Raw genomic sequence first — 12,979 nt, forward strand, 5'->3', positions numbered from 1 at the left:
GTTTTAATCTGTGCTGGACCCTATACTGAAAAGGGTACCATTTGTATTATTTTTATTCTGTTTTGCAGATTGGCAGCAAGAAAAATCAGTGGTACTTGGACAGTGGCTGTTCCAAGCATATGACTGGAGATCTTACAAAGTTTACTAGCTTGAAGCTCAAAGCAGAAGGACATGTAACCTATGGTGATAGTAACCGAGGGAGGATTTTGGGCAGAGGCACTGTTGGAACAGGGAACTCAACAACCATTGAGAATGTGCTCTATGTAGAAGGACTCAAGCATAGTCTTCTCAGCATAAGTCAGCTTTGTGACAAAGGATACAAAGTAAATTTTGAGTCAAAAGGCTGCACAATCTCAAGTAATTCATCTAGTCAGGTACTGTTTACTGGTAAGAGAGTGAATAACATTTATCTGTTGAATATCATGGAAACTAACCCTTCAAATGAGTGCTTGTTGTCCAGAAGTGATGAGTCTTGGTTGTGGCATAGGAGGTTAGCTCACATACACACAAATCACTTGAATAAATTGAAATCTAAAGATTTAGTTTCTGGTTTACCTAACATTAAATTTCAGGATAACAGGCTCTGTGATGCTTGTGTGAAAGGTAAACAAATAAGATCTTCTTTCAATTTAAAAGATATTGTTTCTACTAAAAAGCCTTTCGATGTACTGCACATGGATTTATTTGGACCATCTAGAGTTGCTAGCTTGGCTGGAAATTTGTATGCTTTAGTTGTTATGGATGATTACTCTAGATTTACATGGACTCTATTTCTTGCACATAAACATGATGCTTACACTGCCTTTAAGAAATTAGCAAAGATTCTGCAAAATGAAAATGGTTGCTGCATAAAATCAATTCGAAGTGATCATGGGGAAGAGTTTCAAAATGCTAAGTTTGAGAGGTTCTGTGAGAAGCATGGGATAGCACATACCTTTTCAGCCCCTAGGACACCCAAACAAAATGGTGTAGTTGAAAGGAAAAACAGATCACTAGAGGAACTAGCTAGAACTATGTTAAATGAATCTAAGCTTCCTAAGTATTTTTGGGCTGATGCAGTTTATACTGCAGCTTATGTGTTAAATAGGACCTTAATAAGACCAATTCTTAAGAAAACCCTATATGAAATATATAAGGGCAGAAAACCTAGTGTGAGCCACCTTAGGGTATTTGGGTGTAAATGCTTTGTATTGAATAATGGCAAAGAAAATCTTGGTAAGTTTGATGCTAAATCTGATGAAGGTGTGCACATTGGTTATGCTTTGAATGGTCATGCATATAGAATCTTCAATAAAAGGTTGCTTATAGTAGAAGAATCAATGCATGTTGTTTTTTATGAAACTGATCATAGCATATCTAAAACTGCTGCTGATGACATTGACAGTAATGAATTTAAATCTGTTTTAAATCAAAATGAATCGATTCATTTTGATACTGCTGATACACATGCCATACAAGAATCTACTACAGCTGCAGGTTTGCCAAAAGAGTGGAAAACCCCAAGAGATTTAACCCTTGATAATGTCATTGGGAACATTGAGAAATGAGTGTCAACTAGAAAATCCTTGAACAATTTCTGTGAAGCAATGGCCTTTGTATCTCAAGTTGAACCCAAGAATCTGAATGAAGCTCTCAAGGACAGCAACTGGATTTTAGCTATGCAAGAGGAACTGAATCAATTTGCTCTTAATGAGGTTTGGACTCTTGTTCCTAGAATACCTGAGATGAATATAATTGGAACAAAGTGGGTATTCAGAAACAAAATGGATGAGGACGGGGTGATTACCAGAAATAAGGCTAGACTAGTAGCTAAAGGGTACAATCAAGAAGAAGGGATAGACTATGATGAGACCTATGCACCAGTGGCTCGGTTAGAAGCTGTTAGATTGCTGCTTGCCTTCTCCTGCATCAAAGGGTTCAAGCTATTCCAAATGGATGTGAAGAGTGCCTTTCTATATGGTTATATTAATGAAGAGGTATTTGTTTCACAGCCACCAGGTTTTGAAGACCATCAACATCCAGAATATGTGTTCAAACTCAAAAAGGCTGTCTATGGACTCAAGCAAGCTCCTAGGCAATGGTATGAGAAGCTAAGTGATTTTCTCATCTCTCAAGGTTATGAAAGATGCACATCAGATAAGACCTTGTTCATCAAGAAGAAAGGAGATGACACAATCCTAGTACAAGTATATGTGGATGACATCATTTTTGGATCAAACAATGGAGAATTATGTGAAGCTTTCGTGAAAATCATGAAGAGTGAGTTTGAAATGTCAATGATGGGTGAGTTGAACTATTTTCTAGGCTTGTAGGTCAAACAACTCAAGGATGGTATTTTCTTAAGTCAAGCTAAGTATTGCAAGGATCTGCTGAAGAAATTCGAAATGGACAAGTGTAAACCAATCATCACACCCTTCTCAACAAGATGTCATTTGGATCATGATGAAGCTGGAATTTCTGTTGATGAAACCAAATACAGAGGACTCATAGGATCACTGCTGTATCTCACTGCCAGCAGGCCAGACATAATGTTTGCAGTGTGCATGTGTGCAAGGTTTCAATCTGCTCCTAAAGAATCACACTACAATGCTGCCAAGAGGATTTTGAAGTATTTGCAAGGAACTAAAGAAACTGGCTTGTGGTATCCAGGTAATATTTCATTAAGTTTAACTGAATATTCTGATTCAGATTTTGCAGGTTGCAAAATTGATAGGAAGAGCACAAGTGGAACCTGTCATATGCTTGGATCAAGCTTGATCTCATGGCAATGCAAAAAGCAGGCTTGTGTAGCTCTCTCCACTGCTGAAGCAGAATACATTGCAGCAGGGAGTTGTTGTGCTCAAACTATATGGCTAAGACAACAATTAAATGATTTTGGTATCTTACTTAACCATATATCTCTGCTGTGTGATAATACAAGTGCAATCAACTTAACCAAAAATCCTGTCATGCATTCAAGAACCAAACACGTTGAAATTAGGCATTATTTTCTAAGGGAACACATATCTAATGGAACATGTGAGATTAAGTTCATTGGTACTGATTTACAACTTGCTGATCTGTTCACAAAACCATTGGCTAAAGATAGGTTTAATTTTCTGCTTAATGAATTGGGTATTATAAATGTCAATTGTACCTAGCAGTGAAAAATTAAATCTGTTTATTCGCAATTGAATGTGTTTATTTTCTGCAGTGATATGCATTGATGACTAGGAAAGAGAAATTTTGATCTTTGACTGCTTGACTGACCTTGTGGGCATTAACCTCGTACCTTTGACGGTTTTGGTCATGGTTATGTAACCGATTTGATGGTTTGGGTGCTCAATAAAGGCATGAGTATGTGCATCGTGACCCTAAATATTTGCTGCATATTTTCAAAGATTCTCTGCACAAATTCAGAGCATAAAATCTTCATGCATATCCACTCATAACTACCATATCAACCCATTCATTTCTATATAAATCTGTGTGAATATATGCTACCCACATTGGCTATCCTTTTTCTGTTCTCACCATTTGAAACTAAGAAAAGAATTCAGGTTCAACCATGGCTTCTTCTTCCAAGAAACAGAAAAATAAGGGGAAGCAAACCACCTTTCAAGGTGTGCTAGAAGGTTGGTTCGCTTGAAATGAAGAAGGCATCAATGCCTACATTCACGAGACAAGCAGAAAACAGATTAACATACCCAAAGTGTTGGATTTCAACTGGTTGAAATCTGAAAAACTGGCAGAAACAAGGGCTGTGTTGAAGCACCAGAAACTGAAAAAGCTGCTGGAATTAACGGGTAATGTATATCCTGACTTGGTTAAGGTGTTTTACACTAACCTCACATTGTATGGAAAGAATGTTGTCTCTTATGTGAAAGGGACCAAGATGAAGATCACAAGTGAGGCGTGGAATTCTGTTGCTGGAATAAAATATGCTGGATTGAAAGTAGGAAAGGGAAACACCAGTGGAATTCAAGAATTCAACAAGCTGCAATATTATAAAAGCTGTATGAGGAATCCTACAGAGAGTATAAACAGGTTCTATGCAGGGCACTTGAACCTCACTCCACGCCTAGTTGCCTACATCATAGCATGGCAACTTATTCGAAGAGGAACAAACCATGCTGTTTTACATGAAGAGGATCTAATTCTCCTATATTGTATCATGAACCAGATTAAGGTAAACTGGGTTTTCATTGTCAATGAACACATGCTCAAATAAAAAAGGTTGGCTAATTACCGCTTTCCCTATGCTATTCTTGTTTCCAAATTGATTGATTACTTTGGTGTTGATGTTACAAATGAGAGAAATGACCCTATCAAAGCTGTAAGTGAGATTGATAATTCAACTCTCACCAAAATGGGTTTTCACAAAATTGAAGACAAGTGGGTGGTTCTCAAAGAGAAGGACCCTCAAGCAGAACATGAGGCATCAAACCTTCACAATGAGGATGAGGATGAAGTTGTTCCTATGGATGATAACTCACCTGCTACCCAGTTTGTGCATGAGGAAGTTGCTGCAAATGCCATAGTTGCCTATCAATCTCCAGAATATCGAGGAGAACCAATGTCTATGTTTGAAAGACAAGTGTTGTATCGTCTTGATGTAATGTCTGCAGAACAAAGGGCATACTTTGAGACTACTCACGCAAGGTTTCAACACCTTGATGATCAGATTGAAGGGGTTCAAGCACAACTTGCAGAGCTTTACTACAAGGATCAGTAGTCATCTGTTTTTAATGCTTTCTTTATCAGTTTTCAAAAGTCTGTAATGCTGAACAATGTGGTTTCATTTTCTGAACTCGTATGGTTATGGTTTCTGTTTCATATTTTTTTTCCCTCTGCTTATATGCTGTTTGATGAATCCAAAGGGGGAGAAAAATAGCTCACCATGCTGGGTGAAGCTAGCTAAAACAGGGAGTTAATAGCTCACCATGCTAGGTGAAGCTAGCTAAAACAGGGAGTTAAATTCTGCACCTTTAAACCATTTCTCATGCTATTCAATGCTGCTGTTTTTTTCTGGTTTAAAATCTGATGCAGTGCAGGTTCTTAAAGCAACAAAGCTATGAGGTTAGCTGTGGGGATTTGTCTCCATCAAACAGGGGGAGATTGTTGAAGATGGTTGCTGCCCCTTCAAGATTGTGTTTGATGAAGACTTTTATGTACATTTCATTTGTATTTTTCTTTGCTTTAAGTATGTCTTAGGTAGTGCTTAGAGGTTGTTTAAGAGTGGGCTTTTTCCTGATAACTCACCTCATATCCACTGGCCATGTGATAAGAACAAGCATAAGTTTTCTTAAACTGTTTTTCACATGTTTTACAAAAAACACGTTTACTGCATAAAAATAAATCTGTTCTTTTCTAAATAAACAGATTCATTTTTAAACTGATGCCTTGGCTAAGTCTTGTGAAAATTAGATTTTGTGCATCAGGTATTTTGACTAAGTCTTCTACCTTTCAAAACGATTGAGTTTTAAACAATTAAACTTTCTCTGTTTTCGTTTTGAAAAATAAATCTGTTCATCTATAAATGAATAGATTCTTTTTCTCTCTGGTGCCATGTCAAGCTTAAACGTTTTTCAGTTTTATCTCTGCACCAGAATGGTTGACTAAGTCTCCTCACTTAACAAATTCTCTAACTGCTTTTTGAAAATAATCTGTTCATTTTATTTTCAATCTGTTCATTTTATAACAGCTTTAACTGTTTTTCAAAAATCTGTTATAAGTTGGTTTTCTATAAAATGAAAACTTGTTTCTGAGTTTAAATATCGTTCATGCATTTGCAAAAAAAAACAAGTTTTAAAGCAGAGAATTAAGAGTTTACAAGGGATTAGCATTTGTTCTTCAAAGATTTCGAAAATCACAAAGTGCTTGTTCTTGGTTTGGTTCCAAAAGCTTGGTGTGAGGTGCTGCTACTGTTCTAGCAATCTTGCCTACTGCTTTAAGGCAGATCTTTGTATCCTCAATCAGGTGTAGTCGTTTCACTTCTCATTTCTTGTAATAGTTTGGTTGAACACTCTTCTTGATAGGTTTTCTTGAAGAGTGTGTGTGAGCTGAAATAGGTTTTTTCAGCAAGAGTACCTAAGTTCTTGTAGGTTTCAAGAACAGTGGGAATTGTGTTTGTTTGTATTGTGATTTAGTGAATTTCACCTTGGTTTTAGGTGAAGACTGGATGTAGCTCAGTTGAGTGAACCAGTATAACTGCCCTGTGTTCATTCTCTCTCGATCTCTGTATTTAAGTTTCTGCATAATTGATAAAACAACAAATAAATAAATCTGTTCATTCGTTAATAAATCTGTTTCTTCTGGGCTCGTTTCATCCTGTTCTTAATTTCTGGAAAAGTTGTTTGATTCTGATAAGAACATATAAAATTTGTTAAAAGCCACTGGAACAGATTGACTGTGATAGGTTGCTTAAGAAAGTGTCAAAGCTATTAATTGAACCTTAATCAATTGCTTAAAACTGAAGCTTGCTGTTCTGTGATTCACTGTTCTTAATTTCTGGAAAACTGTTTGATTTCAAGAAGAACACTTATAATTTATTAAAAGTCACTGGAACAGGTTGATTGTAAAGGTTACTCAATTAATTGATATGCTATCAATTGAACCTTAATCACTTGCTTGAAATTGAAGGTTGTTGTTTTTGTGATTCACTGTTTTTCGTTCTAATATCAGTGTGTGAGCATATGAAAAATATATCTGCAGATCTTGTGATTAACCTTGCTGTATAAACGCCTTTCAAACAAAAACAGTGCCGAAATAAATCTGTTCATTTTCACATAAATCAATTTATTTTCTGTAAACTATGTTAAACACTGTTTCTGCGAGAAGCTTTTAATAGGTCAATTCACCCCCCTCTTGAACTTTGGCACTATTAAACCCAACAATTAGAACCGAGGAAGAATTCTGGGCAGAGGCACTGTTGGAACAGGGAATTCAACCAGTATTGATAATGTGCTTTATGTAGAAGGACTCAAGCATAGCCTTCTCAGTATCAGTCAACTTTGTGACAAAGGATACAAGGTGAACTTGAAGTCAATGGGCTGCACAATCTCAAGTGACTCCTTTGGTAAGGTGCTGTTCACGGGTAAGAGAGTGAATAACATATATCTCTTGGATATTATGGAAACTGATTCTTCAAATGAGTGTTTACTATCTAGAAGTGATGAGTCTTGGCTGTGGCACAGGAGGTTAGCTCACATATGCACTAATCACTTAAATAAATTGAAATCTAAAGATCTTGTTTCTGGTTTCCCTAACATTAAATTTCAGGATAACACAGGCTCTGTGATGCTTGTGTGAAAGGTAAACAAATCATATCCTCTTTCAATTCAAAAGACATTGTTTCTACAAAAAAATCCATTGGATGTATTGCATATGGACTTGTTTGGACCCTCTAGAGTTGCTAGCTTGGCTGGAAATTTGCATGCTTTAGTTGTTGTGGATGACTACTCTAGATTAACATGGACTTTGTTTCTTGCACATAAAAATTATGCTTACAATGCCTTTAAGAAATTAGCAAAGGTTTTACAGAATGAAAATGGTTGCTGCATAAAATCAATTCGAAGTGATCATGGGGGAGAGTTTCAGAATGCTAGATTTGAGAGGTTCTATGAGAAGCATGGGATATCACATACCTTTTCAGCCCTTAGGACTCCCCAACAAAATGGTGTAGTTGAAAGAAAAAATAGATCATTAGAGGAACTAGCTAGAACTATGTTAAATGAATCTAAGCTTCGTAAGTATTTTTATGCAGATGCAGTCTATATTGCAGCTTATGTGTTAAACAGAACCTTAATTAGACCCATTCTTAAGAAAACTCCATATGAATTGTATAAGGGCAGGAAACCTAGTGTGAGCCACCTTAGAGTGTTTGGGGGTAAATGGTTTGTATTGAATAATGGCAAAGAGAATTTAGGTAAGTTTAATGCAAAATCTGATGAAGGTGTGCACATTGGTTATGCTTTGAATAGTCATGCATATAGAGTCTTCAATAAAAGATTGCTCATAGTAGAAGAATCAATGCTTGTTGTAGTTGATGAAGCAGATCATAGCATATCTAAAACTGCTACTGATGACTTTGACTGTAATGAATTTAAATCTGTTTTAAATCAAAATGAATCGATTCATATTGATACTGCTGATACACATGCTATGCAAGAACCTACTGTTTCTGCAGGTTTGCCAAAAGAATGGAAAACCCCAAGAGACCTAACCCTTGATAATGTTATTGGGAACATTGAGAAGGGAGTATCAACTAGGAAATCCTTGAATAACTTATGTGAAACAATGGCCTTTGTATCTCAAGTGGAACCCAAAAATCTGAATGAAGCCCTCAAGGACAGTAACTGGATTCTGGCCATGCAAGAGGATCTGAATCAATTTGCTCTGAATGAGGTCTGGACTCTTGTTCCTAGAATACCTGAGATGAATATCATTGGAACAAAATGGGTATTCAGAAACAAGATGGACGAGCATGGGGTGATTACCAGAAATAAGGCTAGACTAGTGGCTAAAGGGTATAATCAAGAATAAGCAATAGACTATGATGAGACATATGCACCAGTGGCTCGGCTAGAAGCTGTTAGATTGCTACTTGCCTTCTCCTGCATCAAAGGGTTCAAGCTATTCCAAATGATGTGAAGAGTGCCTTCTTGAATGGTTATATAAATGAAGAGGTATTTGTTTCACAGCCACTAGGTTTTGAAGACCATCAGCATCTAGGACACGTGTTCAAACTCAAAAAGGCTCTCTATGGGCTCAAGCAAGCTCCTAGGAAATGGTATGAGAGGCTAAGTGATTTCCTCACCTCACAAGGCTATGATAGAGGCACATCAGATAAGATCTTGTTCATTAAGAAGAAAGGATATGACACAATTGTAGTACAAGTATATGTGGATGACATCATTTTTGGATCAAACAATGGAGAATTGTGTGAAACTTTTGTGGAAATTATGAAGAGTGAGTTTGAAATGTCAATGATGGGTGAGTTGAACTATTTTCTAGGCTTGCAGGTCAAACAACTCAAGGATGGCATTTTCTTGAATCAAGCCAAGTATTGCAAGGATCTGCTGAGAAAATTTCAGCACACCCTTCTCAGCTAGTTGTCACTTGGATCATGATGAAGTTGGAATTCCTGTTGATGAAAGTAAATACAGAGGACTCATAGGATCTCTATTGTATCTCACTGCCAGCAGGCCTGACATAATGTTTGCAGTGTGCATGTGTGATGTGATTCCAATAGCAAGGATGAGAATGATTCTTGACATTCTTAGGAATCAACTTGAGTTGGACAATAGTTAGGCACTTTTTCTTAGAATTGGATCAATGTTCTAAGTCAAGAACTCAACAAAACTAGCACCAAATCCAAACTCATATGGAAGTTCCACATATTGTCAAATTGAACCGAACAAAATGAGAGGAAAAGCAAATGCACCGAATAGAAAAGGCTAAGAACAGAATTGAACCGATTAAAATGAACTAAAAGGCAATAAAGCTAAAAAGGAGTGTTGGAAATGTAAAAGCACCGAACCAAAACATGAAAAAGAAGAAGAAAAGCTGCTGGTAAATGAACTAGCCGAACCAAAACACAAGAACACAAGCTTAAAACATGAATATCAAAAGAGAAGGAAGGAAGGAGAGGAGAAAGCTCATGAAGATGGATGTATGGTTGGATGATCACGCCACTAGAAGGATGGAGACTCCTAGATGAGTGTGCAAGCCGCCACTTGAGGTAACCATGGAACCATCAAGATAAGACTAGTGAAGAAGGCACAAAGCTCTCCAATGCTCTCTCAAAAATTGAGTATAGTTTCTCTAATCAAAATTCAAATCTGAATTGTACAAGCTAAGCACCTTTATTTATAGCCTAAAGGTGCTAAAAAATAGGTGGGAAATTTCAAATAAACTCATTTGAAATTCCCACCAAAAACAAGTCACATGGGAGGTGTGACATTTTTCTACTATGACACCTCTTAAAAACTACACCTACACCACTCTCCTAAGTCACATGGACAATGTGACTTTATTTTACATTTTCACACTCCTTTATTTAATAACCACACCTCCTAAAATTATACAAGAGTATTTCAAAGCTTGGCCTTGCCCCTCATGGGATGGACTTGGGCTCTTTGGGCTTTGGCCTTCTTGGTCTTGGGCTTGGGCTTTGGGCTTGGGCCTCATCTTTATTTTATGTCTTCTTTTAATTTTGAGAAGACTAGAAGGAAGAACTTCAAATGTGAGGGTGGATGTCCTCTTCCTCCATTAATAAAAGCCTCCTTTATTTGATTCTCATCAATGTGTGCTCGGTTTCAATCTGCTCCTAAAGAATCACACTTCAATGCTGCCAAAAGGATTTTGAAGTATTTGCAAGGAACTAAAGAAGTTGGCTTGTGGTATCCAGGTAACATTTCATTGAGTTTAACTGGATATTCTGATTCAGACTTTGCAGGTTGCAAAATTGATAGGAAGAGCACAAGTGGTACCTGTCACTTGCTTGGATCAAGCTTGATCTCATGGCAATGCAAAAAACAGGCATGTGTTACTCTCTCCACTGCTGAAGCAGAGTACATTGCAGCAGGGAGTTGTTGTGCTCAAACCATATGGCTAAGACAACAATTGAATGACTTTGGTATCTTACTTAACCATATACCTCTGTTGTGTGATAACACAAGTGCAATCAACTTAACCAAAAATCTTGTCATGCATTCAAGGACCAAACACATGGAAATTAGGCATCACTTTCTAAGGGAACACATATCAAATGGAACATGTGAGATTAAGTTCATTGGTACAGATTTACAACTTGCAGATTTGTTTACAAAACCATTGGCTAAGGATAGGTTTAATTTTCTGCTAAATGAGTTGGGAATTATAAATGTCAATTGTGCCTAGCAGTGAAAAATTAAATCTGTTTATTTGCAATTAAATGTGTTTATTTTTGGTATTGATATGCTTTGATGACTAGGAAAGAGAAATTCTGATCTTTGACTGTTTGACTGACTTAGTGGGTATTAACCACTGTACCTTTGACGGTTTTGGTCATGGTTATATAACCAATTTGATGGTTTCGGTGATCAATTAAGGTGTGGTATGTGTGCATCGTGACCCCAAATATTTGCTGCACTTTTTAAAGATTCTCTGCACAATTTCAGATCATAAAATCTTCATGCATATCCATTCATAACTGCCACATCAACTCATTCATTTCATAATATAAATCTGTGTAAAAATCTGCTACCTACATTGGTTGCCTATACTTGTTGCTCACCATTCACAAAGAGGAAAAATTTGCTTCAACCATGGCTTCCTCTTCAAGACAGAAAAAGAAAAACCAGAATAGGCAAAGAACCTTTCAAGGAGTTCTAGAAGGCTGGTTTGTTGGAGATGAAGAAGGAATCAATGCCTATATTCACGAGATGAGCAGAAAACAAATCAACATACCCAAGGTGTTGGATTTCAACTGGCTGAAATCAGAGAAATTGGCTGAAACAAGGTCTGCACTGAAGCATCAGAAATTGAAAAAGCTGCTAGAATTAACTGGTAATGTATACCCTGACTTAGTTAAGGTGTTTTACACAAATCTAACCTTGGATGGAAAGAACATTGTATCCTATGTGAAAGGGATCAAAATGAAGGTCACCAGTGAAATCTGGAATTCAGTGGTTGGAATCAAATATTCTGGTCTAAAGGTTGGAAAAAGGAGCACAAGTGGGATTCAGGAGTTCAACGAACTTCAACATTACAGAAGCTGTATGAGGACCCCTGCCCAGAGCATAAGCAGATTCCATGCAGGTCATCTGAACCTAACACCACGTCTTGTTGCCTACATTATAGCATGGCAGCTCATCCCAAGAGGTACAAATCATGCTGTTTTACATGAAGAGGATTTAATCCTTTTATACTGCATCATGAATCTGATCAAGGTTAACTGGGTGTATATCATCAATGAGCATATGCTGAAATCTAAAAGATTAGCTGATTATCGCTTTCCTTATGCTATACTTGTTTCAAAATTGATTGACCACTTTAGCATTGACATTTCAAATGAGCGAAATGAAACCATCAAAGCTGTAAGTGAGATTGATAACTGAACTCTCACAAAAGTGGGGTTTCATAAAGTGGAGGACAGCTGGGTGATTCTCAAAGGTAAGGATCCTCAAGAAGAACATGGAGCCTCAAATCTCAACAATGAAGATGGAGATGAGGCTGTTCCCATGGAAGATGACACGGTTCAAGCTGCAGAACACTCATGTTATGTTATCCGTCACTCCTACAGGCAAGAGCCATCTGCTGGTCATGTTGGAAGTCAAAGGACAAGCTCTCCATCTGTAGAAATCAGAGGAGATTCACCAGCTCCACAATCAGTACATGAAGAAGCTGCTGCAACTCATCAGAATGCTATTGTTGCCTATCAAACCCCAGAGTACAGAGGTGAACCATTATCCATGTTTGAAAGGCAAGTTCTGTATCGCCTTGATGCCATGACAGCAGAACATAGAGCATATTTTGAGACAACTCAAGCAAGGTTTCAGCACCTTGATGATCAAATTGAAGGAGTTCAGTTGCAGCTTGCAGAGTTATATTACAAAGATTAGAAGTTTCTTGCTTTCCATGCTTTCCATTTATCAATTTACATTTCTGTAATGTTGAAAAATTTGTCTTTGTTTTCTGGACTGTTATGGTTATGTTTCTGTTTTATCTTTCTCTATGCTTAAATGTTGTTTGATGAATCCAAAGGGGGAGAAAAATAGCTCACCATGCTAGGTGAAGCTAGGTGAAACAGGAAGTTACATTCTGCACCTTAAAACTGATTCACATGTTATGCAATGTTTCAATTTTCTGGTTTGGTATTTGGTGCAATACAGGTTCTTAAAGCAACAGAGCTATGGGGTTTTGTCTCCATCAAATAGGGGGAGATTGTTGAAGATGGTTGCTTCCCCTTCATGACATGTGTTTCAAGAAGCCTTTTGTATAAATTTCATTTGTATTT

This window comes from Phaseolus vulgaris, chromosome 8 (assembly GCF_000499845.2).
Source record: "Phaseolus vulgaris cultivar G19833 chromosome 8, P. vulgaris v2.0, whole genome shotgun sequence".
Classification (NCBI taxonomy): Eukaryota; Viridiplantae; Streptophyta; class Magnoliopsida; order Fabales; family Fabaceae; genus Phaseolus; species Phaseolus vulgaris.